Source organism: Colobus angolensis, unplaced genomic scaffold (genome assembly GCF_000951035.1).
Source record: "Colobus angolensis palliatus isolate OR3802 unplaced genomic scaffold, Cang.pa_1.0 Scaffold48, whole genome shotgun sequence".
Taxonomy (NCBI): domain Eukaryota; kingdom Metazoa; phylum Chordata; class Mammalia; order Primates; family Cercopithecidae; genus Colobus; species Colobus angolensis.
This window is the reverse complement of record NW_012118265.1, coordinates 2,168,873-2,196,404: the sequence shown is the minus strand read 5'-3', so window position 1 is coordinate 2,196,404 and position 27,532 is coordinate 2,168,873. Positions and strand designations below refer to the sequence as shown.

The 27,532-nt window shown below is 38.0% G+C and overlaps 1 protein-coding gene across 1 annotated transcript in view; it reads right to left on the bottom strand.

The window, feature by feature from the left end:
* Positions 1 to 26,712, bottom strand: part of CPB1 (carboxypeptidase B1 (tissue)) — a 70,008-nt gene extending 43,296 nt beyond the window's left edge. Inside the window, exon 1 of the mRNA XM_011958920.1 lies at positions 26,625 to 26,712. The gene's annotated coding sequence lies outside the window, so the exon portion shown is untranslated. The remainder of the gene's footprint in view (positions 1 to 26,624) is intronic.
* Between the last annotated feature and the right edge of the window lie 820 nt (positions 26,713 to 27,532).

Genomic DNA, 27,532 nt, shown 5'->3' with positions numbered 1-27,532 from the left:
GTCTCGGCCTCCCAAAGTGCTGGGATTACAGGCTTGAGCCACCGCGCCCGGCCAAGCCTGTTAGTTTTGTATAATTACACTTAATATTTGAATAAACTGTCTTTTTATGGATGTGAAAAGAGATGCTAGTAAACATTTTCTTGGCTGGGTTTACTCTTTGGCATCTACTAATGTTGGTGTATGGTTCTATTTTTATTTCCAAACATGATCATCATCATTAATGGGCATAGTCTGCATATCTCTGGTGGGACTGTTGTTTGTTACTGAATTGCAGACCAGTATTTTGAAAGCTGGGAGATAAACACAAATGCTTCATTCCATAAATCTTACCACCTGAGTCATCAATTTGAGGTTCCTTATTGAAATAAGGAAAACATATTTAATCATGCAAATATTTGGAAACTCCAAGCGTATCTCTATTTGGAATTTGGGAGATAATTAAAATGGACAAGTTATGATTGATTAGTACAAGAAAAATGGACTAGTTAAAAGGCAGTTGGTTCTCTTTCTATTCTTATATCAACACTCCATCAACAGGAATTAAGAAAACAGCATAACTAGGCTCCAGCTCCTCGCTGAGGGCAATTAATCAGGACAGAAGAGTGGGGAGGTAAAATGGAATACTGCCAAATAAATCAACCTATTTTTGTTCCTACATTTATCTTTCTTAATTCTCATAGGCCGTCTTAAGATTCTGATCTTTGATTCATGTAATAGGTAATAAATTTTAGAAAAAAATTCCTAGGTATTTTGAATTATTAAATAAATTACACGTTATATTTTCAAATTAATATCTTTCTTGGAAATGTATAAGAAGAGGTACATTTCTACTTTTAATTCAAATATGAGAAATATTTGTTTTATTCCAGTTTATAAGGTAAGGGGAAACTATTTTTATTCTTAAAATGCTGTAACAGAACATTAAAACTCCTTAAAACCTTTTGAGGAAAGGGCAGGGTTTTAATAAATAAATGTTAATAATATAAAATGCCATATTGGATAGGAAATAAAGGCATAAAGTCAATTCAAATGTCAATATTTTCTGACAACCTGTTTACTGTTTACCTGATATGAATCTTCAAAAAGGTCTTTGTTCTACTTTGCATGGCTCCAGTTCAATTTCAATTTATTTTAAAAATTAGTTTGGAAGGGCAAGCCCCAGGCACACAGATAATGCTGGTGATGCTGTCATTTGGCAATCCAGTTCTAACCACCAGATTGGGTTCCTTTTTTTTTTTTTTTTCCTGTTTCCGATTCTAAATCATTGAGACTCTAGTTTCTTCCTACTGTATTACCACAAGATAATTTTATAAGCAAACCTATAATCAGCATGGTTGATACTTGAGAGAAACAGGTTGACAATAAGTTCCTGGAGTCATTTGAAAAAGTTGGCATTTGAGTGCTCAGAAATATGATCAGTGCAATGGATGTTAGGACATGGATTTTTACCCTTTAAGAGTGAAATATTTTAACGTTGGAATGTTTCATAGTTCCTTTGGAAATGAGGTATTATATTACCATACTTTTATGTGATAAAAATCCTTCCAAAGAACTCTGGGAATTAAATGACTAAATTGACAACTTGTTTGAGATTTAAAAGATGATTACAGAGTTTTTGATTGTTCAATTTTCTTTTATGTCAGAATTTTGATCTCCAAATGCAAGAAGGGTTGTGCTTGCTTCACAATTAATGACCTAATTTTGCAGCACTGCATCATGCTCCCCAACATTGATCTGACTTGGAGGCAAGTCTGTTCAACATGATGTCAGCAAGAATTATTTTGACAGCTGCCAGAGCAGTAACATAGACTCAAAAAGTTTTCATTTTATTATGTGGTGTTCCAGAATATTGGTGTGATGTATACATGCCAATGGACAATCAGACAGTAGCATAATGTTCAAGAGAAGAACTGACAAGGAAAAGTGATCACAACAATTAAACAACCATCAGTTTTCTCAGTGAATATTAGGAGATAAGACCCAAGCACACAAAAATATCCCCTCTAATTTCACATGGGAATGACAGAATCAAAGGCATATTCTTCCTCTTGATGGTCTCTGGTATTGCATTACAGCCAGAATAGTGGTTCTAAACCACATGAAATGCCTTTCCTGAACCATAGAGTACTGGCTGTTGACAGGTCCTACTTAGTCAGAGGAGAGTGCCTCTGTGGACGGGCTACAGTTTTCATTCTCAGGATTGATGGTCTAGCATCAGATTCCATGATAAACTTGCTTGAAGCATGATCTTGTGTTTTCTAACAGCGTTATTAGATAAACATTCGGTATCTGCACTTCAGAGTGGTAACACAAGGATAAATCAAATAGCAGATTAAATTTAGGTATGCCATCTGCTGCCTTTATTTTATGAATTCCAGCCCATAGGACATTGACTGGGCATGAATGTCTAAGCCATTGTCTTTTATGGTCGAACTTACTACAAACATTGGACAAATGTTCATCCAAGCTGTTGGTCTTCTTGGAAAGAGTAACATTCAACAAAAGGGATTTTTTTTTTTTTTTTAGTTGTTGTAAGTTTTTGTTTTAATAAAAATAAACCACAACAGAAGAAAAAACAGCATGTACTCGTTTCTCCAAGTGCAACATCTCAGCAGGCTTTAGGAACTCATCTGCAAGGGGTAAATTGTTTAATGCGTAATTGTAAGCAGAACTGTAAAAAGCCATATTAGGCTTCCATGATTTCATTCTCTTCTTCTGGTAAAAGATCATTACTTCTCCCTGGGCCCCTAATGGTTAAACCTCTTACTACTTTTCTAAGAAAGTTCTTGATTTCTTCTGATGGTAACTCTTAAGCCATGTCTTTACTCCCCAGTGGTTTCATTAAGAATTTACATTTTCCTGGTGCTTCTGAGGAAATTTCCCTTTATTTCTTTTATGTAATTTTTATTTGTAAATTAAAAATAACTTTACAAATAAAAATTAAATATATTTATGGTGTATTACTTGTTTTGTTACAGTATATACATTATGGAATGGCTAAGATATTTAACACAGGCATTACTTCATGTACTAGTCTTTTTTTTGGTGATGAAAACATTAAAAATGTGCTCTCAACAATTTTCAAATATTCAATATATTGTTATTAACTGTAGTCATCATGATGTACAACAGATCTCTCAAACTTATTTTTTTCTGTCTAACTTAAATTTTGTGTCCTTTGACAAGTATTTTTCTTAACAAATCAGTAAAAACAGAATAAGACATTTTCTTATTCTTTTCAACACCTACATTTTTAAAGCTCTTTATTTCTTGGAAGGGCAATACGTTTATTTTCCTTGAGTAGTCTAATGTAAAGTATGAATTTACAGACATAAAATTACATCTTGGTGCTCTCATTTGGACACGGTTTTATCTTTTAATATTGATGCCAACCTGGTTTTTTAACATCATTTGCTCAGATACAGTGGTTACCAGGGACTAGTAGTGCTGCATTTCATGGACTTTCGCAGGTATTTTAGCTAACACCATAAAATGAGTTCTCTATTTCTGAGGCTAATAAAAGTCTTAATGATATGTGCATCCAACAGATGGGACAGAGGGCTATTTTGGCAGTGGGCAGTTGAAATCAGCCCTCAGTTGTTTGTATAAGGCACTCACTAAAGTCAATAAAAGGTAATTTTCACACACAATTTAATTCAGAGTGTAAAATGTTGGGAAGTGTAGCTGGTGTAAGTCCAATGGGCATAAGGGTAGCAGTTGGTAAAAGTTGTGTTTGATGGTAAATTTTAACCGACAGAGTGACAGGTTGATCAAGAGAAATATGGACCAAGTCACAAATTGTCGGCCATGGCAGGGTTTCAAAGGCAGGGTGAAGAACACAGCTGAACCAATTACCCCCAACATCTCTCACACAAGCATTAAAAAAAAGGATTAAAAAAATCTCTCTCGCTTTCTTTGTGCTCCCAGTCCTCTTCCTTCTCCACTTGCTCACTCCTGCATTATACCCATTTTTGAAACCATTTGTTTGCTTATCTTTCCTCTTAGCATTTTTTTTTTCTAACAAATATACACAAAAATCAATACTTCAGTGTACCAGGAGGATCCAGAATATTGTCCATTCTGACCACACAGGGTCAGGTGTGTAGCTCAGATCTCCTGATGTGAAAGAGGGACTTCATACATTCTCCCTGGTTACGTTCAATGAAGAAGAGAGTTTAGAGACACCATTCTGGAGACAGATGGATAGTAACTCTTAGTGACTTCACTATTTTATGCATTTATGAAATGAATTTTTAATGATTTATGCATATCAGTAGCTTACATGCATTTTGGAAATTAAACAAAATATGAGTCGGACCAGGTGCGGTGGCTCACTCCTGTAATCCCAGCACTTTGGGAGGTTGAGGTGGGTGGATCACCTGAAGTCAGGAGTTTGAGACCAGTCTGGCCAACATGGTGAAACCCCATCTCTACTAAAAATACAAAAATTAGCCAGGCATGGTGGTGGTCACCCATAATCCCAGCTACTCGGGAGACTGAGGCAGAAGAATCGCTTGAATCCAGGAGGTGGAGGTTGCAGTGAGCTGAGATTGCGCCACCGCCCTCCAGCCTGGGCAACAGAGCAAGACTGTTTCAAAAACAACAACAACAACAACAAAAAAAGAAACCCCAAAAACAAACCAAAAAATGAGTAGACAATGTTTGTGACATTTTGTTTATCTGATACTGCTGAACTCTATGTGCTTTAAATGTATGCATGGCAGGTATGCAGAACAGGCTCATATTCTGGTTCTTTTCATTGTTAAATATTTGAAGTCAGGTGTTGCCATTCCATTCAAGAATGTATGACATGAGAAATGAGATCATAATTACTGAATAAGTAGTATTTTGTTAGATTACTACTGGGTTTCTCAATTTTAGCACTGTTGACATTTTGGGCTGGATCATTCTTTGTTGTTGGGGACTGCCCTGTGCATTGTAGGATATTTTGGAGCATTCTTGGACTCTGCCAGTTAGATGCCGATAGCACCACCCAACCACGTGCTCAAGTTGTATGTATATTAGTTCATTTTCATGCTGATGATAAAGACATATCGAAACTGGGAACAAAAAGAGGCTTAATTGGACTTACAGTTCCACATGGCTGGGGAGGCCCTGTAATCATGGCAGGAGGTGAAAGGTACTACTTATGTGGCAGAGGCAAGAGAAAAATGAGGAAGAAGCAAAAGCAGAAACCCCTGATAAACCCATTAGATCTCATTAGACTTATTCACTATCATGTGAATAGCCTGGGAAAGATCCGCCCCCATGATTCAATTACCTACCCCTGGGTCCCTCGCACAACACGTGGGAATTCTGGGAGATACGGTTCAAATTCAGGTTTGGGTGGGGATACAGCCAAACCCTATCATTCCACCCCTGGTCCCTCCAAATCTCTTGTCCTCACATTTCAAAACCAACCATGCCTTCCCAACAGTACCCCAAAGTCTTATTTCAGCATTAACCAAAAAGTCCACAGTCCAAAGTCTCAGCTGAGACAAGGCAAGTCCCTTCCGCCTATGAGCCTGTAAAATCAAAAGCAAGTTAGTTACTTCCTAGATACAATGTGGGTACAGGTATTGGGTAAATACTCCTGTTCCAAATGGGAGAAATTGGCCAAAACAAAGGCGTTACAGGGCCCATCCAAGTCCGAAATCCAGTGGGGCAGTCAAATTTTAAAGCTCCAAAATGATCTCCTTTGACTCTATGTCTCACATCCAGGTCACATTGATTTAAGAGGTAGGTTCCTATGGTCTTGGGCAACCCTGCCTCTGTGGCTTTGCAGGGTACAGCCTCCCTCCTGGCTGTTTTCTGGGGCTGGCTTTGAGTGTCTGTGGCTTTTCCAGGCTCACCGTGCAACCTGTTAGTAGATCTACCATTCTGGGGTCTGGAGGATGGTGGCTTTCTTCTCGCAGCCCCCTAGGCAGTGCCTCAGTAGGGATTCTGTGTGGGGACTCTGAACCCACATTTCTCTTCAGCACTGCCCTAGCAGAGGTTCTCCATGAGGGCCCCACCCCTGCAGCAAACTTTTGCTTGGGCATCCAGACATTTCCATACATCTTCTGAAATCTAGGCGGAGGTTCCCAAACCTCAGTTCTTGACTTCTGTGCACCCACAGTCTTAATACCACACGGAAGCTGCCAGGCTTGAGGCTTCCACCCTCTGAAGCTACAGCCCAAGCTCTGCGTTGACCCCTTTCAGCCATGACTGGAGCAGCTGGGACACAGGGCACCAAGTCCCTAGGCTGCACACAGCACGGGAACCCTGGGCCCGGCCCACAAAACCACTTTTCGCTCCTGGGCTTCTGGGCCTGTAATGGGAGGGGCTGCCATGAAGGTCTCTGACATGGCCTGGAGACATTTTCCCCATGGCCTTGGGGATTAACATTAGGCTTCTTGCTACATATGCAAGTTTCTGCAGCTGACTTGAATTTCTCCTCAAAAATGAGTTTTTGTTTTCTACTGCATCATCAGGCTGCAAATTTTCTTCACTTTTGTGCTTCATTTGCCTTTCAAAACGGAATGCTTTTAACAGCACCCAAGTCACCTTTTGAATGCTTTGCTGCTTAGAAATTTCTTTTGCCAGATACACTAAATCATCTCCCTCAAGTTCAAAATTCCACAAATCTCTAGGGCAGGAGCAAAATGCTGCTAGTCTCTTTGGTAAAACATAACAAGAGTCACTTTTGCTCCAGTTCCCAACAAGTTCCTCATCTCCTTCTGAGACCACCTCAGCCCGAACCTTATTGTTCATATCACTATTAACGTTTTTGTCAAAGCCATTCAACAAGTCTCTAGGAGGTTTCAAACTTTTCCACATTTTCCTGTCTTCTTCTGAGCCCTCCAACCTGTTCCAACCTCTCTGCCTGTTACCCAGTTCCAAAGTCGCTTCCACATTTTGGGGTATCTTTTTGGCAATGCTCCACTCTACTGGTATCAGTTTACTATATTAGTTCATTTTCATGCTGCTGATAAAGACATACCTGAAACTAGGAAAAAAAGAGGTTTAATTGGACTTCTAGTTAAAGTCCAATTTAACTGGAGGATGGTAGCCCTCTTCTCAGAGGGGACACAGCCAAACCATATCATTGTGATATCAGTGATATCACTGTGATAACCAATAATGCCTTCAGACATTGCCAAATGTTCCCTCAGGGCTAAATCCTATTCTCCCTATTGAGAACCACTGGTCCATTGGTTTACTGACATGATTATCTGTTTCCAAATCAAGCTATGACTTACATGAACTTCAGTATGATTGTGGATACAGATGGAGACACAAATCAGGGAAAAAGGCATATATGTAGAATGTTTAGCTTAGACATTGTCCATGGCTTTTGAATGGCTCCAGTAGCATCTTCAAGAACCTATTAAGGCATTAAATAACAGGACAATACCAGAGACAATGAGGCACTTAAATGCCAGCATGAACACATTGCTTGCTGCAATAGATTCTTCTCTGGAACTGTGCAGAGCAGAGGTTGGTGGCCTTGGAGGCAGCTACGGATTTGTGAGATGAAGTGGAACAATGGTACCCAGGGCAAAAAAAGCCCTGAAGCATGATCTGAGGAGTTGAGGTTGAGATGTGACAAGCTGGAAGGCAACAGCAGTTGGCCTATTAAGAGGGCAGCAATTACTGAGTAGGAGGCTTTTCTTGAATGGAGGTAACTTGGTTTCTTTAAAGTTCCTTGGCACTTGTTCCTTCTGACATCTGCAAGCTCTGCCAGTCTCCCAGGAAAACAGTTCCCTGCACAGTCCAGCTGGGCCTAGAAGCTGTGACCATAGTTAATGGGACTGGATGCTTTCTTACTATTTCTTACCTCTCTTTGGCTCAATTCTCTCTGTACTTTCCAGGTGAAGACATGCTGGGCAGGGGCAACTAGGTGCTATGAACTTATTTCTGTTTTCTTGCTGTTTTAGTTATATCCTCAAAGGGAAGTGAAGACGAGGGAGCTGTTTCTTGCTGGTTATTGTCTATGATCTAATTAAATGTTTTCTTGGTATACTTGACATTTTCCCATAGACCTTAACACATTCTGGACTTTGGACTACCTAATAAAAGTAGGAAAAATCTGGGCAAGCACTAAACATTCTTCCTTATTTATGTTTTCTTTTCTTTCACATTTAACACACGTTTCAAGGAAAATTTTTTTCTTTCTCATTCTTAAGAGCAAATATCATTAGCTGATTTCTAAGTTACAGAATTCTTAGAAATGTGTAAATGCTCACTGGGTGATTTAAAAGAGGGTAGTTTCAAGACTGAAGTGAATGATGCATCTTTATTTAAAATGAGACAGAACGTCTCTGAGAGTTTGAATATGGGGCTGAAATAAATTTCAGAGGCAAGGAATTATGGACTATTATTGTGTGGGGGACCAGTACATGCCACTCCAAAATATAAAGAATTGTTGAGCTGAAGGCAATTAAGAATAAGTAGATACAGGAAAACTCTGTACCCTCCGTCTACTTGCCTACAAGCAGAACAAAGATTTACAAAGACAAAAGGTATCTTGCCCCTGTTCTACGAAGAACAACAACCACTGATGGCAACTTTAAACACGTATAGTCCTGGGGGTGATGCCGGAAGAATCTATAGTTAACAAGCTTTGCTTACTTAACCATTTTTTTTGCTGGTTATTTGTACTTTTCTATGTTTAATCTGAGATATAAGCTAAAATTCAAAGCCACATCTTTGAGAGCTACTCAACTACTCATTCCCTGGGTGTCTCCCATGTATATGTGAAATATACATGTTAACAAACTTCTTGTTAACCTGTCTTTTGTAACGGGTCTGTTCCTACTAAGAACCTAGGGACATTCTTATTCCTTTCTCTGAATTTCTGGTGACAAGGAGATGGAATTTTTCTGGGACACTCATTTGCTTCAGAGTCCACAGATGGGATCCTGGGGAAATGGCAGAAGCAGGCAAAAGGGTAAGAATTTACATCAAAGTCAGCTCTTCCTGATCTCTATCTGTAGCGCCCATTTAAGAGAGCAAAGTAAAAATTTATCCTTGTCCTTTCCTTTCCAAATTCATTTTAGCTAGAGGAAAACATTTGTATGATTTAGTTCGAAATGTGATTCTCTATCTTGGGGTACCCACTTGTTATGGATCCTTTTCATTCAATGGACAACCATCGTGTTCCTGTTTGTCTTGTTTATGTCCTGAGAGCTTGGCTTTATGACTGGTAAAAATATTTTCTCTGGTCCTTCCTGGCGTTGGGGTGGGGTTGCAGGTGTCAACTTGTGTCTGAAAGCTAGTTGGGTTGGAACCTTGAGAAACAAAGTGTTCTTTGTGCCAACTCTCAAGGGAATTTGTCTTAATAATAGATCCCAGTCCACAGAGGGCTTTCATCGTCTCAACCTTCACTGCTTTTGGTTAGTCCTGGGAAAATTCTATCCCAGTAAAATGCATGTGTGGTATTTCAAATTAGCAGGACTGTGATTGGAGGCATCCCACATTCCCTGGGACACATTTTTACACAAACACTATCCTTAACCACCTGTGGCAACAGAGATCTTTGATTTTTTTTGGCTATGTCTGAAAGTGAACTTTTAAATCATGGAGATGGTATCTTTGCACCTCTGGAGATGGCTAGTGTATCTGTGGTTAAGCCATAAAAGGTTTATTGGTTTTGATCCTGAGTTGCTTGGTAGATAATACCTTCAGTTAAAAAAGTTTGGTTTCTGATATTTATAGCCTGATAGGAGCAACTTTTTAAAGGCCACTCTGTTCTCTCCATTTGATCCTGCTTCTCCCATAGGAATTCCTCCATTCCTATGGAGGAACTGAGAAGAAGGGAAGCCCTTCTTCTCAAACCCATGCTAACTGTAGGTTCTGCCCCCACTTTCAGGTTTCTTTCTTGTTGGCATAAATTTTGTTAAGGGTAATATGGAACTTTATTGGCTTCTTTAAGAACTTAAGATCTCCCCAAGTTGGCTTCTTCCTTCTTCTCATTGCTTCTATTTCTTCTTTTTTCTTTTGTTGCCTTAAATCTTTCATCAGTTCCCTTACATTGTTGATATGTCTCCTTTCAGCCTCTGCCTCCTCCATCCCTCTGTCCTCCCTTGATGGACCTTTTCCCTCCCACTCTAGCCTCTTGGTCACCTGAGCTTTGGAATCCTGCTCTCATGGATCTCAGGATCCCCCAAAGCAACTGTCCGAGACTACAAAGGTTAATTGGAAATATACAGGCACTTAAAATTTAGTCAACAGCCTCCACAGGATTGAGCTCTGATGATAGAAAAATGTGCCCCAAGGCTCCTTCTTGGAGAGAAACTTACATTCTTTTTCTGTACCTTTGAGATATAAATGTTCTACCCTGTCTTACCTGAGAACCACTCCTTTTGAAATGCAGACTTCAGGGAGATGACTCATCAGAAGGAAAAAAAGCTATTTGGAAATTGGGCAAATAAAAAACATCTAAGTCTTTTCCAAAAATAGTGGTAGAAAGGTTTGGCCATCTGAGTAGGTAACCCTGGCTTGTCCCATTTGTCAGAAACAATTTGGATTCTGCTTATTCTTTTATAAACCAGTGAATTTTGTATTATAGTACCTGGAACATGGCTAAAGTTTTGGAATGAAAGTTATAAGATCTACTACTGTCTATGTCTATATATGTCTTTGTATGTATGTTAGCATATGTGATATTTTCCTAACTCTGGATGGCATTGCCAAAATTAATTTGTAAAAGAGCTCTATTTAATTGGCTTAAAGAAAAATGAGTGCTTATATAAATTAAATATTCCTAAAACTGCTAGAAGTATAGGAACTAACCCAAATGCTTTTCAAGTTCACATGACTTGGATAAGTCTTTGGTAGATAAGACTACGTTAATATTGTTAGTTTAATAATAACAAACAAAAAATCCAATGTATGTAACTTTTAAGTTGTTGTTTTGATGATGTCTGCCTACCATGCACGTGCAGTGAAAATACTTAATGGGGAAATAACTTGAACTGATGCTTAACTTTGAACAATGTCCCTGAAAATTTCATGGGTAATCCAAGCACAATTGTGAAGAATAAGCAAATTAAACAGGTGTAAGTGGGGTAAGAATTTATGAATATGCTTTCAAACAATAATTGCATTTTATATTTTATCTACTTAAAAACAGTTTTGTAAATCTCTTTAGTAACTTACACCCTTAAGTTTTGCTAAGTTAAAAAATAGATACTTATTCAATATCTAGATCATTTCCAAATAAGATAAAATACTGATGCACTAATTACTAAGCATAAGTTTAAGTTTGTATACTTTTGGCATTTTGTTTTCATACGAAGATATTTGGGTCTGCTATTAAACATGTCTTGCGTCACGTTAAAAAATTACACTATGGGCAGGGCGCGGTGGCTCAAGCCTGTAATCCCAGCACCTTGGGAGGACGAGGCGGGCGGATCACGAGGTCAGGAGATCGAGACCATCTTGGCTAACCCGGTGAAACCCCGTCTCTACTAAAAATACAAAAAAAAACTAGCCGGGCGAGGTGGCGGGCGCCTGTAGTCCCAGCTACTGGGGAGGCTGAGGCAGGAGAATGGCATAAACCCGGGAGGCGGAGCTAGCAGTGAGCTGAGATCCGGCCACTGCACTCCAGCCCGGGCGACAGAGCGAGACACGGTCTCAAAAAAAAAAAAAAAAAATTACACTATGAGGAAGAACATGTTTCTAGAAATTAAAGTTACTTAGAGTTAAAAATTTGGATTAACATATATACTTAAAACTACTAGAAATATTAAGGGAAACAACTCTTGAGTGCAAAGTATACAAGGAAAATGAGATGTGCTTTTGGTAAGGAAAGTTATAAGGTAAGAGGATCTCTTTTGTTAAAGGAAAAAGAGAGTAATTAATTCTGTATTAAAGTGAAAGGAATGGTTATTTTAGAATAGAAAAGGAAAATGAAGGACAAAACTGAAAGGATATAGAAAGTTATGTGGGGCAGGAGAGGTGGGGTCAAAGAGGGAGAGACTATCTTATGTGCTGAAGCTGGTTAAAATTGAATAAATCTATTATATGAGTTTTAAAAATGAGTCTTACTATCAACAACTTACTAGTGTAAAACTAGAAGCTGTTTTTCTGTTAAAAAAGCAAAGTGTTCTTGGAACATTAAATCTGCTCTTGATAAGAGACACTGAAAGATTTTTACCTTTAGAGGGCTCTGACTAGAAAACAAAGATTTTATGTCTTATCAAAATAATTTTCTGTGCTTTATGTTTTCTATTATTAGATCTTTGATTACTTAAGACAACTGAGTCCTTTGTATTAAAAGAGCAAAGTTTTTTTTCCCCTGCAGCTATGTAACTTTCTGTATTTGCCTTTGAAGTATTTTAACTCTCATTCTAGTTAAATCAATGACTATTATTTCACAGTGTTCTATAATCTATGGATTCAAGTGATTTAAACATTTTGGCATTTTTACCAATGCCCTAAATCAAATTCTAAATTAAGTATTTTTTAACCTAGAATTAACTTCGTGATTTTTCAGATGAGCCCCTTGACTATCTCAAAAAATTTATTCTCCCTAACAAGAGACATATTAAATTAATTAGGCTTATTTGATATGTTAAATTTGCATAGGAAGGATTGTCAAATAAGAAATGGGCTGGGTGCAGTGTCTCATGCCTATAATCCCAGAACTTGGAGAGGCCAAGGCAGGAGGATGGCTTTACGCTAGAAGTTCAAGGCGAGCCTGAGCAACATAATAAAACACCGTCTCTACAAAAAAATGAAAAATGAAAATTAGCCAGGTATGGTGGCATGTGCCTGCAGTCCTATCTACTTGGGAGGCTGAAATGAGAGGATCCTCTCAGGAGTTGGAGGCTACAGTGAGCTGTGATTGAGCCACTGTATACCAGCCTGGGTGACAGGCTGTCTGGAAAGAGACAAAAAGAGATAAATGATGTTTAACCTTCTTCGAATTCTGTGGATATGTTATTAATATGTGTTCCAGCAATTATATGAAATTCCTAGAAATTTGATTCCTAGAAGTTTGTATAACGTTATCAGACAAAATCCTGGTTATCTTAAAATGCTGTCACAGAAACAAATAAATTTTCTTGTCAATTGCATCATTAGTATAATTAACTCTCATCAGATCTTTATGGCCATTGAAAATATTGTCATCCACAGCTGATTAATTGTTTTACTCTGGTACTTTCCTGGAAGTTTCTGCAAGCAACTATAATCTTGAAGTGTTTCATCTTCAAGGCGATTCATGGAAAAGACTCTGACGGGTACATATTTCTGCTAACTATAAGATCATACCATTGGACTGGGCAAGAATTTCTAGAATTCTAATAAAGGAACTGATGGGTTCATAAAATTGCTAACCAAGATCAAACAGAACAAGAATTAATTTCATGGAACTGAATGAAGTAATGAGGGTAAACTTTTCATGGCCTCTTTGTTTGAAACATTACTGATTTTCTAATGCTTTGTTTTTCAGATTAAGGAAACCTTTTGTTTTTTTGTCTTAAACTATCTATAGCTTACATTAATTTGATAAAGTATACTTTTTGTAAACAGAATTTTGTAAACATTTATTTTTTCTCCTTACCTGATCTCCTGAGAATTCAGAAGCTATTACAAGTATTTCTGTTTTATGGCAATAGTTATTTTTATAAGTTCAATAAGAATTTATTCTCTTTGTAACAGAATGCAATTGGAAACATGCCTTATGTTGCCAAGGCTTTTGACTGGAATGTCATGTTTGAAAACGTGCATAGAATCAGATATGACCAGACAGTTTTAAGAAACTAAGGTTGGCTTTATGGAAGCAATAAAGCCCCCCTCAAAAAAACTGACCTAGTACCTAATTAAAAGTGTTGCAAACCTTATAGGTGAGTGATTTATTTTTCTAAGACCAGCCGAGCGGGCACAAAAGAACCAGTGGGTAGGCAAGTGTAGGAGCAAAACTGCAAGTTTATTTTGGTAACCTAAGGTGTGGGGAAGAAGTCTGTCGGCCTCCGGCAAAGAAGGCCGACAGAGTCCCCCCCTCGTGGGGCTCTCGGGTGGGGTTCCTGCATCCCGACTTCAGTGGGGCTGGAGGAAGACCACGTGGCTCACTGGCGGAGAGCGGCTTTTCTAAGGAGTGGGAGGGCAATAGGCGGGGCACGGGCGTGTCGGGGGCGTTCTGCAGGTGCGACCAGGTAAATCTTGGTCTCTATGGATTGACGTCACCTGGGGCATGCCCAGTTGGTCTGCACCTTCCTGGGTCGCCGGCTACATTTTCGCGCGCGCGGGAAAAGTTGGGAGGGGGGATGAAGAACCCAGAAGTGCACCATCTTGCCTCCGTTCGTCCAAACAGTGAGTATGGAATGTCACTTCCTGGCAGAATCAGGAACCTCAAAATATTTCAGGAACCTTAAGAGGAGAAGAATTTACTCAAATCTATAGGTATTGTGGTCAAAGTCTTCTAGCAAATCCTTGGCCTTGAGTCAAAGCCTTTTAAAAGTCTAATCTGATATTTCTTATCAAAAGTTGCAGCAAAGCAGACTTAAAAAGATCCTATGTGATCAATCACTATTTTTGCTGCACTTATGTAAATAACCAATTGAAGTTTAAAAACACTAGACTTATTCTGAAAATAAATTAGCTTTACTGTGATTATCTTTGGTAAAAATAGGGGTGCTGACAGAGAAAAAAAATGCTTCAGAATAAAAGTACAGTGCACCTATTATTAGATTCTAGCCCTATTCATAGTTTTTGAGGTTTTATTATCTACCTGTAAACTGAACTGGATTCTGAATTTTTCTATTTTCCTCCAATATTTGGCTGTGGGTCTCCACATTAACATTTCCAGTATTCTCTCACCTTTGTGACTTGACATCACTAAGAACAAAATCTACCCTTTTCCCAAAACCCTGCAAGTTGATAATGGACAGCTTAACGTAAACTTAAGAGAAATAACCACAATAGCTCACATGTGGACCTCCTTCATGCCTCTTGCCTGTGGGCCACTCAGACATCACTAGAGTCATTACAATTGCAAAAGATGCTTTGAGCCCAACATTTAGGATTCTTTCTGACTAGCCACCCTCTGAGTTCAGTAACTGGTTTAAAATTTGCTGTATGATTAATCTTTGTTTTTCTCTTGTTTCCATATAAATACCTCTTATTAAATAACTGTGTGCTTGCACCATATAGGCCTAGCTTTGGTGGGAGCCCACTTATAATACCACCTCCTGAAATGAGACACAAGTTTAACTGAACTGACTTATTCTCAGTACAAAGTGACTGATTCAATAAGGTATGCAACAATGTATTTCAATGTATTTTTTTTTCTGCTTGTTTCCATTTATGTTTTTCTGTCTTTTGCCTATCTTTGATCTTACAACTTCCAACCCAAATCTTTCCATAGCTACCAATCCCACTTTTATTTTGTGAAGTTTTGTATAAATAAAGTTTCAATGGAGGGACTATGAAAGACAAGAATATATCACCCCAAAATATAAAGGATTGTTGAGCTGAAGGCAATTAAGAAGGAGATACAGGAAAGCTCTCTGTCTTCTCTCTATTTGCTTAAAAGCAGGATATAGATTTACAAAGACAAAAGGTGTTATTTTCCCTCTAATACACACAATTTGTAGGCTTAGGGGTGATGCCAGAGAAATCCACATTGACAAGCTTTACTAACTCAACTTTTTCTGTTAGTCTTCCCCAAGTTGCTGTCCCTAGAGACTCCAAGTCCTTTTCCTTTGTCTTTTTACTTCTCTAAAAATTTACTGTTCTTTGTTGAAGATGTTATATAAGCTGGAATTCAAAGCTACATCTTTGAGAACTTATTCCCTGGGTGTCGCCCATGTATATATGAAATATACATGTTAACAAACTTCTGTTTGTTTTTCTCTTGTTAATCTGTCTGTCTTAATGAGTCTATTTCAACTAAGAACATATGGGCGTTATTATTCCTTTCCCTACAGTTTAAAGTCTGCTTAATTACTGAGGTATTTTTGATAACAGGCTGTCACAAGTTGGCCTTGGTCTTTCCAGATGCCATAGTTTTCCAAACAGACCAGGCATTTTTAAACAGCTGTGACTTTGCTCATGCTCTGCCAGCTGCTTGAAACATCTTTCTTTCTGAAGATGAATCCTCCACTTCCTTGCTGATTAAATTCTTCACTTCCTTGAATCCTTCCTTCACTTCATTGGTCCGTATCTCCCCCCAACCCCCGCTGATTTTTAACAACTCCACATTTTGCTATGATTCTCACAATGAATAGCATAACATCATCAAATTAGTGACATTTTTTTCTTAATGGTATATAAAATAATGGGTTATGTTATAATCGATGAAAATTTAGATCTGATGAAATACAGTATATGAATCTGCACAATCAATGTGTTATCCAAATGGAAATGTACAATAAGCAGTTGGAAATGATGATCTGGGTCTTTGGAGAGGTGAAGGTATAAAATATATTCACTCCATTCCAGCATTCCCCAAAGTCTCAATCCTTTCTAGAGTCAACTCCAAAGCCCAAAAGCATACTACTGAAACATCAAGTAAACTAAAGATTGATGAGGAAACAGTGATATAGCAACTGGCTCGTCATTGCTGATCTTAGACATGGCTCAAGAATAGGAAGCAGGAATTTTAGCCAGATATTTCAAGGAAATGAAGGGATAGAGGGAAAAAGGAAAGTTGCTAGAGGAGTTTGTAAGTTTTAAGAATACTTTTAAAATAGTGAAAGATCTTGAACATGTTTGTAATTTAAGGGAAAAGAACCAATTAAGAAGAGGTTAAATAACTAGAGAAAGTTGAATATTGACTCCTGAGGGAATAGAAGGGGCTAACGTGGTAGGAGATGAGAGGGATTGTCAGTGGGTGAGTGGAAAGAGGCCTTAAGGCATTCTCTGCAGGGTGGCTTCAATTTTCTTTTTGAAGTAAAAGGCAAGGTTGTTTGCAGACAATGAAGGGATATGGCTGGAAGGGAGTTTGAGGAAAGTGAAATCTGGGGAAGGGGTTAGGGCATACACTAATTCACATAGATCGCTCAGCTCATGTTGGAATTGGAACGATAAATCTACAAGTGTGTTTGTCTATGCCTTTTGAGACAGTCTCTAGATCAGTGAGGGTAAAGAAGGTCTATGGCTGGAAAGCCAAAAATAAATAAATAAATAAATGAAAGAAAAAGGAGGCCTTGATTAAAGTTGTCTCAATCTTTTCACTTTTTAAGAACTTAACATGATACTTGACACACAGGAGGCTCCCAGTAAGTATCTACTCAGTGACATTGTTGAGAGAACATATTGGAAGGTAGGGCAATTTAGGGAATGTCTGTTCTCATATTTATATCATATTGTTAAGGGAAAAAGCCACTTCTCATTGATAATTGGTTTACATATTAGTAAAAGTATTTTCTATTTCACAGGTGATTTTTTTTTTTTTTGCATAGGTAAGCATTTTAATTAAGCTTTTCATCTGTAACAAAAGTGTTTGTTCTCACTTTTATTAGCAGTTTTATTGTTTATATATCATGAAATTTACCCATTTTAAGTGTCAGGTTTAATAACTTTTAAGTAAATTTACAAGTTGTGTAACTATCACCAAAATCCAATTTTAGACTCTTTCTCTCACCCTGAAAATATTCCTCATGCTTCTTCGCAGACAATTCCTGCTCCCATGCCCAGCTCCAGACCTGCTTTTTATTTCTATAGATTTTTATTTTCTGGACATTTTATATACATGGAATAATATAATGTGTGATCTTTTGCATGTGGCTCATTTCATTTAGCACAATGTTTTTGAGGTTCTTCCATGTTGTAGCATTTATAAGTAGTTCATTCCTTTTTATTGCTTAATAATATTCCATTGTCTGGAGCAACCACATTTTGTGTATCCATTTACCAGTTCACATGGGTTTGGATAATTTTTACATTTTGGTTATTATGAATACTGCTACTATGAGCATTCACATATAGGTATTTGTGGGATATATATTTTCATTTCTCTTGGGTTGATATAGAATAATTTATTGACCAAACTATGGATTTTTGTCTCAAGAGTGGAATGTTGTTCTGTAGACACTTTTATAATTTTCTTTTAACATGGTATAATATTGAAACTTTGAGTTATATATGTAAACATTGAAATACTAATGAATATATGAATATGAGAAAATCATCTATAAAATTGTTAAAATTTACTTGGCATCTGGTACAATTTAATGTCATTCACTAGTAACTACTAGTCTTTCCATCTGGAATAAAAATGACATACACATTATATTTATTACTCTGCTAATACCACCAAAAAGCCTAGCAATTGTCATTTCCAGACTATCTGCTGTGAGAAGAGCTAGCAATCTAATTCTTTAAAACTGATTCCTTGAATATATCATTTCAACCCTTCCCTTTTAAGGGCACTTCAACATTTGAAAACTAGGATTTAGGTTGCTCCTGAGAGAGGCCAAGAGAAAAAAGTAATTTGTTTTAAAACCTTTTCAAACCCAGAGCAACATGCAGGAGGATACTTTACTAATTTACCAGAGATGCTAAAAGATTGAAAAACTTCCCTTGCTTTGATTTGCTCTGCTCCTTGGTTTCCCACACTGGAGAAATCTGGAGTAGAGTTCTGCATTTGTCACTTTCAACAGTATCAGTAGGAAAAATGTGATGAGGAGGAATGTGAAAATCAGCACTTCTCAGGACATTTCTGCTAAATTACTAGTGATAAGGATTAAGACTTAGAATATGGTCTTCATTCATTCATTCATTCATTCATTCAATTTGTTCCCTAAACTAGACTCTTATGAATTCTAAATATATTTCTGTGATACCTTTCATGTGCCAGGCACTAAGCTAGGCACATAGATTACGGGTGTGAACAGCAGTTTAGAATAAGTTGTACATAGCAAAGAAAGAAGCTATGTAGCAGATGGTTTTCCCAACTAATTAAAAAAAAAAGTTAATTTGTTTTAGAAGAAGAAGCTGGCAACTTTTGGTTACTGGATTTAAAGATCATTAGGGCTTTTCTTCAACTCTTTGGTAGAATAGCTTGGTTGGCTTTTTAAAAATTTATTTTATTTTATTTTTTTTCTGAATCATCTGTGGGTTTGGTGTTTAGCAGGTTCTAAGACCAAGAAAAATATGACCAAGGACAAGAAGAATCATTCTGTAAGGCGAAAATCCCAAGACCTCCAAGATGAGGTCTTCTGGATCTTACATGTTTTGTTGAAATTTAACATAAAGAAATCTATATAAATATTGTTCAAAAAATACTAAGCTAATTGCAAGTACTTCATTTGGAATAAAAATACTGTGCTGTGTCCTAGTCATTAGTGCACATTTACTGCCACTACTGATCTTGTACAACGTGCTTAGTATTTGTTTCAGTTCAATGTGGCATGATACGTCCTTAGTTAAAAATATCTGCTCTCTTGAGTAACAGATTCTCGGATAAAGCATGATTTGGTGTTTAAATTCAAATTTTTCTACATCAAATTGATCAATCATCAGGTGACATCCATGGAGTGAAACTTCTTACACATTAGAAAAAGTGCTACGCCTAGAAACTACTGATGTTATCATCCAAGATTAAAGCCATTTTTAACATATGTATTACCAAGTTACACTTAACATACCAAGTTCTAGCTCTAAGGGGTGTGGAGTTGTCCAGTGACCCTAAAAAACATATCACCACAGTGTAACATCTATACATTCTCCAAAGTGTGGACATCCATAATCCTGGTTGAGCTATAGCAAGATCACTCCTGTTTCTTTCTAGACTTTTCTTATATAACATTAACAAAACAGTGAGTTCCAGTAACAACTAATGTTAAATTCGGAAGTGCACGTTAGAGACTCCTTATTTGTCAGTGCAATAGCTTTTAAATAGATAGAGCTTTGTTTAGTACTAAAATATCAGAATGGAAGCACAGCTATGTTCATTGTCTGCCAGGATTAGGATCAGAGATGATCTAAATTCCATAAATATGCCCCCACTACTGTGGACCCACTGGAGAAAGTGGAGAGTTTGAATACCAAAGGAAACAGGCCCAAAGGTACACTCAGCTGCCTGTTTCCTGCTGGTGCTGTGCATATGCTGATGGTGGCCAGGTGGAGGATTTGGCTAGCCCAGTGAATTGCTTCTATCTGGAGGAATAAGCAAATAGTGCAGCAACAATGAGCTACCCCTAGATACAAATTAAACAGCACTAAAGTGCACTTAGAAGAAATTAACAAAGCTTTAGAATGGAAAGTGACTTTAAAAAATTCATTCTCTTTTTATTTCAGTTTTACGATTAATGGGAAATGAATAAATGAAAAGACCAAGGAGAGAGAGGAAATAGTAAGAGATTATTACCACAACACAAAGCTTTTATAGATATTATATTTGAATGAGCCAAATAAAATAGATGGATTTTTAATCATTTTCTTTTAAAGATCCCTATTACTTCTTAAAAAGTTATTTTGGAAATCCCCAGGCTAAGTCAATGTACTTCAAATTTTAACGTAAAGAAATCACAAAATTGTAATTTATTCCCCCTATAGAAACAATACTACAGTTATCTTCATGTTGTCCAGGTGGATGTGATTTTTCTTTATGCTATAGCAAGGCAGATGATGTCATGGTCTTAAGCATAATAAGAGCTGCTTACACTTGACATTAAAGTAATACTTCCACTATGGTGTGTGAAAAATACCACAGCATGAGCTCACCATTGGCATGTATTGTACCAAATAGAAGAAGAATAAAATAGATTTCTAAACAGGCAAAAAGCATTACACATCATATAAAACTCAACCATATTTTCTTCTTAGAGTTCAAAGTATTATCTGGCCAGTTGCTTGGATCGGCTAAAGGCCATCACCGTATTATTGATTGAGAACTTACTCTGTGTCAGGCTCGGCACTAAAAACTTAACATGTGTTGTCTAACTTGATTTTCATGATTGCTCTATGAATTACCCCATATTACATTTGAAGAAACTGAGGCTTAGAGAAAAATATAATGATTGCTTATGGTCACACATTCGGTATTTGATTAGGGAAGCCAAGATTTGCATCATACAGCATGTTTATTTGCACTTGAAACAATCAGCAGGGAGAGCTAGGTAGCTTGGAAATAGGTGAGTCACCTGAGAAAGCCTGTGGACTGAGGTGTGGCTTCCATACAGATGCTTCTGTCCACTTCCTGATCAGCCTTCCTCATGATAAATTATGACTACCAAAGTAACACAAAATGCTTCATGTCAGAGTATTGAAATAATTGGAGTGGATCTCATTTTCTTTGGCTAGATAGCATAGTATTAAGTGCTTTTCCCCAACTGGTATTTTTATAAATTATCATTATTTTTTCAGACAGTTTATTACCCAGGTGGCTGTTTTTTTTGTGGCAAAATAAGCTCACATGGTTGTACACACAATTATATTAGATGTTGTTACATGTGCTTTACTGAGATGAAAGACTTAACATTTAATGAATTCCCCTTTCCTTATTGGTAAGGTGAATCCAGCACAATTTAAAAATAAATTTCATTTATGAGTCTCTTGTTTTCCTATTGTTTCCATGTTTATTCAGTATTTTTCTTCGTTTACTTACTGGGGAATTTATTTTTATGTTTTTGAGATGGAGTCTTGCTCTGTCACCCAGGCTGGAGTGCAGTGGCATCATCTTGGCTCATTGCAACCTCCGCCTCCCTGGTTCAAGCAATTCCCCTGCCTCAGTCCCCCGAGTAGCTGGGATTACAGGTGCATGCCACCACGCCTGGGTAATTTTTTTTGTATTTTTAGTAGTAACGGGGTTTCACCATGTTGGCCAGACTGGTCTTGAACTCCCGATCTCAGGCAATTCACCCGCCTCAGCCTCCCAAAGTGCTGGGATTACAGGCGTGAGCTACTGCCCCCATCCCTTACTGGGGAATTTAATGGTCTTCTGGATTACTCAGTGGCAGCCTCAAGAGATCAAGCAGATAATTCTTGGCCTCTAAGAGCGTAATCATACAAGTTTTTTGTTTGTTTGTTTTTGAGATGGAGTCTCACTCTGTCACCCAGGCTGAAGTACAGTGTCATGATCTTGGCGCACAGCAACCTCCACCTCCCGGGTTCAAGTGATTCTCCTGCCTCAGCCTCTCGAATAAGTGGGATTACAGGCACCTGCCACCATGCCCGGCTAATTTTTTTAATTTTTAGTAGAGATGGGGTTTCACCATCTTGGCCAGGCTGATCTCGAACTCCTGACCTCATGATCCACCCACCTTGGCCTCCCAAAGTGCTGGGAGTACAGACATGAGCCACCACACCCGACCTAATCATACAAGTTTTATCTAGAATATTATTTGAGCAGGAGGGTGGTAAATAAGTGTGGTGTTACGATATTTTTCAGTACCAATGTATGGTTGTGTATTTGAGGTATGCGGAGAACAATTTTAAATGCTTATACTTTCTTATAATCTTGACTGTCTATAAATATTTTAGGGTTTTGTTAATGATAATAACTTCTATTAAGACATGAGATTAACTAATGGAACCTTAATCTGCAGGAAGAACATGATATTTATGTGATAAAAATGACTGCAAATATTCTACTTTGATGATTAGGTAATTTTACTGACTGTATATTGACTAAGGTAAACAGACAATTGCCCACTTTTATCCTGAGCAGTAAAAACTACTTTCTTTTTCTCTTTTTTTTTTTAACTTACGACAAAGGGCCTGGCTTGGAGCAAGGTGAATCCCTCCTATACCTTGGCTGCATTTCTTGGTGCATTTCCCTCTTTGATCAAACTTCTACTGTGTGCTATGGACAGACTCATTCAAGGGCTTGCCCTGATGGACCTGCTCATGTGCTAAGTGTATTGAGAAATGAATTATGGAAAGGGAGGAAAGGAAATGAAGTGAAGGAAAAGAATGGAAGGAATTTGGAAGATAATAATGAAAAAAGACTAATTCAAAGATTAAAAAATATAGAGAAAACCGAAGAAAAAAAGAATATAGGTAAAGGGACTTTGAATGATTCAGGGAATGTCTGGGGACAGGGAAGAAGAGAGTGCAATAGAAACATTTTCCTGTAGCTTTCCTCTTCTAAAGCAGAGTTTTCTTAGGGGAAAAAGTCTTAGGAGTCCATGAGTTGGCATTTGAAAAAATTGCATCCTTACTTTCTCTCAAAACTTGCCATCTCCCTCAACTATAAATATAGGCTACAAACTTCTGTAGTATTAGCAACACCCATGACTAGGTCTCTAATAGCAAAAACAATATTTTCATATTACAATGTAATGGTTGCAAATACATTGAAAATTACTTATACTTACAACTACTTTGAAGTTGCCACTGATCTTAATTGATGCTTCAATAAAGAAGTATGTATATTATTATATCATACATTTGTTTTAAAATATTTGCTAACTGTATTTCTGTATAATCAGTTTCCTTTCCAATCCTATAAATTTTATTTCATGCATTTAAAAATATTCTGAGAAGGGGTTAATAGACATCAACAGATAGCATGACAGAAAAAGCAACCTCTACTGGACAGCAACCCTTCCCACGTGGATGGCTTACAGTGTGTCTGAGGTATTTATGCTCTCAGTCCTCAGTGGGGCAGGGCCTGAGGCCCTGACCTCAAGCCAGCTTGTCTGTGCAAACGTAAACTTCATGTGTTCTATGACAAAAGAAAGGTTAAGCACACTGTTAGGTTACTAGTGGTTTGACTTTTAAAATATTGGTCTTCTAAAGACATTACATTAAAAAAATTATTGCATATATGATGTTATTATCTTTTATTTTAGGGAGAGAGTAGCTTTATTGCAGAGAAGGACAAGAACTTAGGGGAATAAGAAACTCTAGGAGGCTTGAGAGTTCCTTAGGGAAAGCCCCTTTGAAAAGAACAAGATCACTCACTGGCCAGGGAAAATGAAGTTCACTTAAAGGAACTCTTTTTGGCTTTTTTGTTTGAGACAGGATCTTCCTCTGTCACCCAGGCTGGAGTGCAGTGGTGTGATTATAACTCACTGTAGCATCAATCTCCAGGACTCAAGTGATCCTCCCACCTCAGCCTCCCAAGTAGCTGAGACTACAGGTGTTTACCACCACATCTGGCCAATTTTAAAAATATATATTTTTGTAGAGATGGAGTCTCATTATGTTGCCCAGGCTGCTCTTGAACTCCTGGCCTCAAACAATCCTTCCATCTTGGCCGCCCAAAATGTTGGGATTACAGGCGGGAACCACCATGCCCAGACCCCGCCTCCTTTTTTTTATGGGACAGGAGATGATGTTACACAGATTTTTCCTAAGAAACATACTATCCTCAAGTCTCAGAGACTCCCTTTTATTTGTTTGAACATAGAGTCCAAATGACTTTGATCATGCCAACACTCATCAAACCCACATAGTTTTTTTGTTTGTTTGTTTGTTTGGTTTTTTGTTGGAGACAGAGTCTTGCCCTGTTGCCCAAGCTGGAGTGCAGTGGTGTGATCTTGGCTCATTGCAATCTTCGCCTCCCAGGTTCAAGCACTTTTGTGTCTCAGCCTCCTGAGTAGCTGGGATTACAGGCATGCACCCCCAACTCTGGCTAATTTTTGCATATGTGTGTATATATACACACACATACATATATATGTATGTGTATATATATTTTAGTAGAGATGGGGTTTCATCATGTTGGTCAGGCTGGTCTGGAACTCCTGGCCTCAAGTGATGCACCTGCCTCACCCTCCCAAAATTCTGGAATTACAGGTGTGAGCCACCGTGACTGGCACCACATAGTTTTTAATTCATGAAGTTTCATCTCATAGAGCATAACACTAACAGTGTTTTTAAACATAGGTAGCTAAAAATGGCGAATTTCTTACCCAAAACTTCCCGCGAGAGGTTTGACTAAGACCTTTATCTCCATGTAGTCATTTTCCCCCTCTTATATAACATACAAGGTCAAATTTTAATAAATCCAGAATCATACTCTCTATATTATTTGGGTATTACTTGATGTCTGAGTCACAAACTTTGCAGTAGAAGGCTTTAAAGAAAATGGAATAATTTTCTCTTTAAACTGTAATGAGTGACAGTAGTCCAATGATGATACAGAAAGTGTCACACTCAGATGAGCAGTACTGAGTGTAGAACAAGATCACTAACTGGCCATCAATGACATATCCTGTTTCTTGGTATCCAGGAGACTGAAAATCATTTGGTTTTCTTTATCTAGGCCACAGCTGTCTTGGGCCTCATTCCAATCATTTTGATCTGGTGAGGATTCCTCTTGGCAACATAAATGCAGTTAAGGGGGGGGCTATAATGACATGACAGTGACAGCTGAAATCCATTTCCTCATTTTGATCTAGGTGAATGTTCTCAGTAGTATTGCTTGATGACCATATGCTTATCTGTCTCACACTTACAGGAGATTTTTAAAAGGGATTAAAAGGTATTATTTTTTCCTCCATTAAACTTCGGACAAAGAGCAATTGTGAGCCAGTGTTGGTTAATCCATCATATTATAATGTACGAAAATCAATAAAGAGAAAAATGCAAAGTACCCCTATGTGTCTACCCCTCTATCTACACAAAATTTATTCATCAGGAGAGGCAGCATCACAGCAGATTTGTTAGCCTAATTATGATGTATTTCCTTTTAAACAATTTGCACACAATAATTGATCAAAAGTCTTCACAGAGCTTCCCAGAGCAATTCATTAGTTCAATAAAACAATGTGAGCAATAGTTGGAGCACATTTACTTCATAATCATTTTGTTAGGGAAAAAATCCCACAGCAGCTGCAGTTCAGTGTAGATGGCCATCAGAAACAGTTGATTTATCAAAATGAATTGATCTTGGCAGTTTTCATTCTGGGGTTTAGATTGAGAAACACAATTAGAATTCAGTGCTGTGCACACAGCCAGAACAAAGTAATGTTGGCTCATTTTCCAGTAACATTATGGATTAAACCATGGATAGATAGAAAATCCAGAATTTATCCAGCCAAACAGATGAAGTCACACATCTAAGTGATCAATAAATTGAATAAAAGCAATCTCTGCTCCACTTCTATAGGAAAATGACAGGTCAGTACCTTCTTTTAAACCTAGACTTACAACCTTAGTCCAAAACAGCATCAGTAGTAATATAACATATTCAGCATAACAGGAAAACAGTGTTAAAGCTGACCTTGTTAAATGCCCTCTCCCACCTCTGCCAGCGAAATGAAATGGATTATCGCTCTGACCTCCCATAGGGTTGCACTTTGGGAAAACCCTCCATCAGTGCATATAATCCTAATTTTCTAAGCATTGATCATAGCCCTGCACAGATGCATAAATTCAAAACTTTTATCCTTTTCCAATCTACACTTTTCCTTCTTAAAAACTGTGGCTTGATTCATTTGGTTTAGCAGCTGCCTTCTTATAGCACATGCCTCCCAGATACACAGATTACATCGATAACTGGCCATCTGTGCTCGACAGTCACCTGCACCAGCTCCAAATCTTCTTGGCTTCTCTTTCCAAGTTCTCAGTGGGATACTTGACCCTCAGGTGCTGGGAGGCAGTCAAAGATACAAAGAGCTCTGGATCCCACACAAGGGATGCAGAACTGAATGATTCCATGAAAGTGGCCTGACAGTGTGACCATTAAAAAGAAAATTTAGAGAGATTTTGTAAATACATCAAACTTATTTTCATATTACTTGCCTTGTTTAGCCTGATGGGAGGTGGATTTTCCAAGCCAATGCCTATTTGTCGTTGCCACTAAGTTTTAAGGTCTAAATCAAGCTCTTGCTCCCACTGCCAGGAAGAATGCTCAGTTGAATATATTATTTGCTTCCAACATTTCCTCATTCTGGAGGCTTTGTGGTCTGCCTGTGTTGCTGTGGGTGCCAAATGTGTTCTGTGGGGACCAATTGGAGAGCTCAGCAGAAAGACAATGAGCTCTATCACATGCTAGGAAAGTCATGGTCACAGGGTTCAGGGAAAACAAACCAAACCCCAAAACACCACAGTGAAAAAGTCTTTGGTTTGCTGCTGAAGACAGGAATCAAAGGGCCATTCTTGGCCTCTGTCTAGAGAATGGGGTGACTGAAAGAAATTTACTGAAGGTCTAAATCTACTCAGAAGCCCTAGGTTCTATCCTGGCATTCTTTCCACTCCAGTTTAGACAATATTAACTCATTAAAGCTGCCACATTTTTTATGATTGATGTGTTCTTAAGCCACAGTGTACTGAAAATAAGTCAGTATCTGGAACCAAGACTAGCGATCTGATCTGTACACTATTACTTTGCTTTCTCAGTGAGAAATATCCATTACTCCCCCATTCCTTGTGCAGAAGAAGGCAGTCTGATTAAACAAATTATTATGAGGACTAAGAGCCTATAATGGAAGTCACAGCTGGCTGGCCTCCAGGGCCAATCTGGGTTTCCAACCTCCCCTTTGTCCGTGTTTTTAGGATAAGAGGTAAACTGGGATTGGTGACTACTGAGCAATGATGAGTTCCTCTCCTTAAAGGCCTTCAGACTATGTGATCTCAGGGTATTTTCACATTTACCCAAATCACCTGCAGTTGATTTTTAACAGTTGTTGCTGATAGATTCCTCCAC